At 45.4% G+C, this 6423-nt stretch overlaps 1 long non-coding RNA gene across 1 annotated transcript; it reads right to left on the bottom strand.

Annotated features, from left to right (window-relative positions):
* Positions 1-2528: 2528 nt before the first annotated feature.
* On the bottom strand, positions 2529-5934 carry LOC119858053. Its single transcript, XR_006282414.1, has 3 exons — positions 4947-5934; positions 4326-4434; positions 2529-4180 (listed from the first exon to the last, which is right to left on the bottom strand). It is a non-coding gene; the product is annotated as an uncharacterized LOC119858053 (long non-coding RNA).
* Positions 5935-6423: the final 489 nt, after the last annotated feature.

The following is a 6423-nucleotide window of genomic DNA, read 5'->3' as shown; positions in this document are numbered from 1 at the left end:
TATCAAAACAGCAGCACTGGAGTGATGGTTTGCCTCTCTTGCCTTCTGATACACGTGCCTCAGCTCCTTGACCTTTGCTGTGCACAGCAGCATGTCCCGAAAAGTATAGCCCTTTTCGCACAAGCTTTGAGAAATCCCCCTGTAGGTATAGAAATTCCTATGGCTGGCGTGCAGCTGTGACTGCATAGGACCTTCCTCCTCTCCCCAAATACTGAGCAGATCCAGCAGATCCACATTGCTCCAAGCAGGAGAGCGTTTGCCGCATGGAACCGCCATGGTCAGCTGGGAAGATATGATATGAGCTCTCCACACTGAGCAAACAGGAAGTGGAATTTCAAAATTTCCCAGGACTTTAAAGGAGGAGGGGCAGACAGTTGCTTACCTGGCTGCAGGGTAGTGGAATTGGAACTGCTGACCAGAGCAGTCAGGATGGGCATTGTGGGACATCATCTGGAGGCCAACTAAAGTGATAAAAATCAAGCACAGTGTCTACACTGGCACTTTGGCAACAATACTTTTGCATAAAAAGCCCTATGACTCTCGTTTAGGTGGTTTTATTTTGTCACCAAAACTGAAGAGTTTTGTCACCGAAAGTGGTCTTGCAGTACTATTTCATCACCAAAAGCTGCCTTTTGGCCAAAAACAAACAAAAACTCTGCAGTATAGACAAGGCTAACTGCAGTTTCCAGTCATTGCCTCTTCTCTGCTAAACTGAAGTGCTCTCTGTTATTAAATTTCTTTTCCCCACTTAAGTACTTATAGACTGTGTTCAAGTCACCCTCTTTGTTAAGATCACTAGATTTAGTTCCTGGAGTCTGTTACTATAAGGCATGTTTTCTAATCCTTTCCTCATTCTTGTGGCTCTTCTCTGAACCTTTGCTAATTTATCCTTTCTGAATTGTTGGCACCAGGACTGGACACAAGATTCCACAGCAGTTGCACCAGTGCCAAATACAAAGGTAATATAACCGGTCTACTCTGACTCAATATTCCCATTTATACATTCAGGGATCACATTAACCCTTTTAGTCACAGCATTGCACTGGGAGTTCGTGTCAGAATGATTGTCCATCATGACACCCAAATCTTTTCAGGATAACTGCTTCTCAGGATAGAGTCCCCCATCCTGTAAGCACAGCCTATATTCTTTGTTCCCAGATGTCTGACTTTATATCTGGCCATATTAAAATGCATATTGTTTGCTTGTGCTCAGCTGACCAAGCAATCCAGATAGCTCTGCATCAGTGACCTGTCCTCGTCATCTGCAGACTTTATAAGTGATGCTTTTATGTTCTCTTCGAGATCATTGATAAAAATGTTATAGTGCAGGGCCAGGAACCGATCCCTGCAGGGGCTACTGGAAACACACCTTCCCCCTATACAATTATATTTTGAGGCCTATCAGTAAACAAACTTTTAATCCATTTAATGTGTGCCATGTTGATTTTGTATTGTTCTAGTTTCTTAATCAAAGTGTCCTGCAGTACCTAGTCAAATACCTTACAGAGGTTTAAGTATATTAAATCAACACTGACTTAAATCAAACTTGTAATCTTATGAAAGAAAGTAATTGGGTTAGTTTGACAGGATTTGTTTTCCATAAACCCATGTTGATTGTCATTAATTATGTTACATCCTTTAATTCTTTATTAATAGAGTCTATATCAGCTCCACTATTTTGCCTTGCATCAATTGTCAGGCTGAAAGGCCTATAACTACCTTGGTCATGGTATTTACCCTTTATAAATATTGGCACATTTTTAAATATTAATGGCCCAACTAACTCCTTGGATAATTCTTTTAAAACTCTTGGTTGCAAGTTCTCTAGACCTTCTGATTTAAAAATGTCTAACAGTTTAACATCTTCCAGAATTACTGTTGGAATATGCAGTATTTCATCATCATGTACTATGGGTGGGGTGTTACGTAGAGCCCAATCCTTGATATTCCCACCCCAAACTTCTTATTAGCATGAAAAATTATTTTAATTAATTACCATCACCCATCCCCTCTGGGGCTATTATGATCACATACACCACTGCCCCTGGACCTGACCCCATCACCCCCCATTTCCTCTTAAAACAGCCTTTGAGTCCTGCTAGCTTGCAGCACAAACTGATCTGCCATGAGGACGCCTGGGATGTGTTTTTAAACTCTCCTTCATCTAGTTCAGGATGTCCTCATTTTCCGAACAAAAATCTAATCCCTTTTTCAAGCCCTGCTGAACTCAGGGCTGTCTTTTGGTTAATTGTGCTTTGTGTGGCACAGGGAAGTGAGAGAGGGACGTACCCTCAGCCCAACCTTTTACAACACCTCAATATGAACTGCCGACACGAGGCTGGGGCAAAAGGGGCTGAGGCAGTCTTGGATGTATAAACAAGGGAGTAAGGAAAAGGAGAGGGGGGGTTACCTCTTTATACAGCATTGTACACTGGATACTGCATCCAGGGCTGGGGTTCAGATTTTAAAAGGATGTTGAAAAATTGGGGAGGATGCAAAATAAAACCACAAAAATTATTTGAGGGCCTTTGAGGGAGAGCCTTAATGAACTCGGTCTCTTCCAAAAAGAAAATTGAGAGATTATATGATTATGGTGCAGCAGGACCTTCACGGGACAAAATACCAGGTACTAAAAGACTCTTTACTCTAGCAGAGACAGGCAGAACAAGAACCACTGGCTGGAAGCGGAAGCCAGTTGAATTCCAATAAGAAATAATCACCCTCACTTGTATAAATGTGTGCCTTACCCACTGGAACAGACTCCCAAAGGAAGTGGTGGAGTCTGCATCTCTTGTTGTCTCCAGGCTGGAGACCTTTTCAGAAAATGCTTTAGCCAAACACAAGCGATTAGGCTCAACACAGGGGGAACTGGGAAAAATTCTCTGGCCTGTGATGTACAGAAGGTCAGACTAGATGATAGCCCTGTAACAGGCCCCAAAGCTGGTCTGTTCCAGTGGCTAACTCCTAGATGATAGATCTTTATGGAATGGACTACCTGAGCATACTATAAACCCCCAAAACAGGGTCTCTGAAGAAAGCCTCATGTGTGCTTCAAGAGGCTAGATCCTCAGCTGGCATAAAATGACCTTGCTCCATTCAAATGAGGCAGCGTGGTCTAGTGGACAGAACACTAGGCTGGAATCCAGGCCTCCTGGGTTCTCTTCCTGGCTCTGCTGCTGACCTGCCATGGGCAAGTTTCTTTTCTTCTATTAGTCTCTGTTTCCCCACCCAACCTTTGTCTGTCTCATCTTGAGGTCCTGATCCTGCAAAGACTTACACGCATGCTTAACTTTAGGTACTGAAGTCAGTGAACTACTCACAGATGCTTAAGTCCTTGCAGGATCAAGGCCTTAAATTAGGGCAGGGCCTGCCCCTCGCTCTGTGTTTGTACGGCATCCTGCACAGCATAGCTCTGATCTCCAGGGACTACTGTACTGTACTGTTCAGAGATGTTAAGGTCAGAAGGGCTTATCCGGTCTGGCTTCCTATATAATCCTGACTAGAAAATCTCAGTGATTCCTGCATCTGGCTGAGCTAGAGCATAGCTTTTCAGGAGAGATGCTCCAGGATGATTTACAGACTCTCTGCAATCTAGAATCCAACACATCCCAAGGGGAGATATTCCCTCCCATTTAAAAACCTGTGTCTTATTTCTACCCTGAATTCTCTTCCTTGAGCTCCCGGCCATTGGATCTCATTCTGCCTTTGTCTGATGGATTAAAGAGCCCTCTGCTATCAGAAATCCACTCCCCACAGAGGTGCCTACAGATGGGAATCTTAGCCTTCTCTTGGACATATTCAATAGATAAATCTCTTTCAGTCTCTCATTATAAGGTAGGCTTTCCAGATCATCCTCGTAGCTCTTTTCAAAACCCTTTCTAATTTGTCACCATCCGATCTGAAGTGTGAACACCAGTCCTGGACACAGCATCCAGTGATGGTCTCACTAATGCTGTATTCAGAGGGAAATACCACATTCTTGCCCTTATTCAATATCCCTCTTCTTATATATCCAAGGATCATATTCGCTCTCTTAGTCACAGCCTTGTGCTGGGAGCTCATGTTCAGTTGGTTTCCACCACAAACCCTAAGTCCTATTCAGAGAGTCACTGCTGTCCAGAATATGGTCCATGTAGCCGAGTGGTAGAAGTAGCCAGGGCTTCACTAGTCAATTTCCTGTCTGGAGCAGAAATCTCAGGACAATGTATATTTACAGAATGCATAGGGAGGCATCTTCCCTTAAACAGGGGAGTGGAGGGGGCAAGGAAACAATGCACAGGTACTGCTGCCCTGCCCCGCCCCACCCCACAAAACATCTCCCTTACCTCAAAACTCTGGGGCCTTCCATGCCATAAAGAGTCCTGGAGAAATGAAAGCCATCACTAAAACTGCTGGTAAGATGATAGTGATTGAGCTCCTTGAGTCTCTGTTTACCTTAACAAAGAGAAAATTAAGAGGTGACAATCTATATATACCTACGTAGGGAACAGAGATTTGATAGTAGAGGGCTCTTCAATCTAGCAGACAAACATGTAACATGATGCAGTGTCTGGAAACTGAAATTAGATACATTCGGATTGGAAATAAGATGCAAGTTTTTACCAGGGAGCAATTTACCAGGACTGTGACAGCAATTTCTAAATCAAGATTGGATGTTTTGCTAAAAGGTCTATTCCAGTTCAAACAGGAATTAACTCAAGAGAAGTCCTATGGCCCGTGTTATACAGGAGGTCAGACTAGATCATCACAGTGGGTTTTTCTGGGTTTATAATCTATCAACTGACAATATAATCCAGCCCACCCTACTGTACACTGAACCAAACAGGCTCTCCCAGTGTGATGTGGTGGCCAACAGGGCAAATGTGATCATGGATATATAAACAGGGAAGTATCAAGTAGGAGCAGGGAGGGGGAGTAGCAGCATCAGTGAGACCATTATTGAATACCATGTCTAGTTGGGGTGTCCAGACTTCAAAAAGGATGTTGATAAATTGGAAAGGGTTCAGAAAAAGTCACAAGAGCAACTCATGGTCTGGAAAACCTGCCTCACAGGGAGACACTGAAAAAGCACAGACTATGTAGTTTATAGAAGAGAACGTTAAGAGGTGACATAGACTCAGCCTTTAAGGTCAGAAGGGTCTACTATGATCACCTAATCTGACCGCCTGCACACTGCTGTTGCTGACATGTTGGGTCTACATCGAGAGGCAATTTCTCATGGCACAGGGCTCTTTCATCCAGCGCCTAGAAGCTGGAGTGAGATACATTCATACTGGAAGTAAGGCACAAGTTTTTAAGGATGGGCTGGATTCTCCATTCCTTGAAGTATTTAAATCAAGTCTGGATGGCTTCTGCTACAATTAAGACACAAATCAGGGACACTCAGTTTCCGGTGCTACCTAAATCAAGAGAGCCACCCCAAAACCAAATCAATCAAAAGCTTTAGCAACATGGAGCTGCAAACCAACTGAGCACACCTCTCCAGCTGAAAATGACAGGTGTGACAAACATGCAGGCCCCATGAGGCATTTGTATGGGGCCCACAGGTGTATTCAGATTCTCCTGATGCTCAGCTTGCATTTAAAAAGTGGCTAAGCCTCATGGCTGTAGTGATAACCTTCCAAAAACAATCTGAGGGTAACCAGTGCTGCCTGAGTCCACCCCTGGGAGAGAGAGGAGCTGCCAAAAGCGTGACTAACACAGTACCACTGCCCTGAGTCTGCAAATTTATTAGAGCATAAGCTTTCGTGAGCTACAGCTCACTTCATCGGATGCATTTGGTGGAAAATTTTTTCCACTGTAATGGGAGTAGGGGGCCTTTTGGATCTGAAGTATCAGGGGGTGGGTGTGTTAGTCTGTATCCACAAAAACAACAAGGAGTCCGGTGGCACCTTAAAGACTAATCTATTTATTTGGGCATCAGCTTTCATGGGTATCTGAGGGGGGGGTTACCCACAAAAGCTGATGCCCAAATAAATGGGTTAGTCTTTAAGGTGTCAGGGGACTCCTGGCTGGGGTGGGAAGTGGGAGCTGCAGGGGGGTGAGGCAGCCAGGTGGGGGCGAGGAGGGAGGGGGGTGCCTGGGGCAAGCAGAGGAGGATGGGGGTGGGCAGTGGTGAGGAAAGGGGCGGGGCTGGGTTGAGGCCCGTTCCCGGCCCCTCCCCATGGCCCGGCGGGCAGTCGCTCCTGCAGGGGGCGCGCTAGCAGCGCGCGGCGCTTTGTCCCCGCGTGGGCCGGCCTCTATGGGGGACCCCGTTTCGTTCCCGCTGTCCCCCAGGACTTGAGGTTTATGGGGAGCGGCCGTTCTAGCCTGTTCGCTCTATGGTGTTTGCTGTTCGTGAGGTTCCTTCTAGCCCGACTTCCCTGCCTCTATGGTACAAGTGTGACGTTATAGGCAGTTCTCGTCCCTCTAGCCACTCATCTG

The sequence above is a fragment of the Dermochelys coriacea genome, chromosome 6 (genome assembly GCF_009764565.3).
Source record: "Dermochelys coriacea isolate rDerCor1 chromosome 6, rDerCor1.pri.v4, whole genome shotgun sequence".
In the NCBI taxonomy this organism is placed as follows: Eukaryota; Metazoa; Chordata; order Testudines; family Dermochelyidae; genus Dermochelys; species Dermochelys coriacea.
Note: the sequence above shows the minus strand (reverse complement) of the source record. Positions and strands in the feature narration are given on the sequence as shown.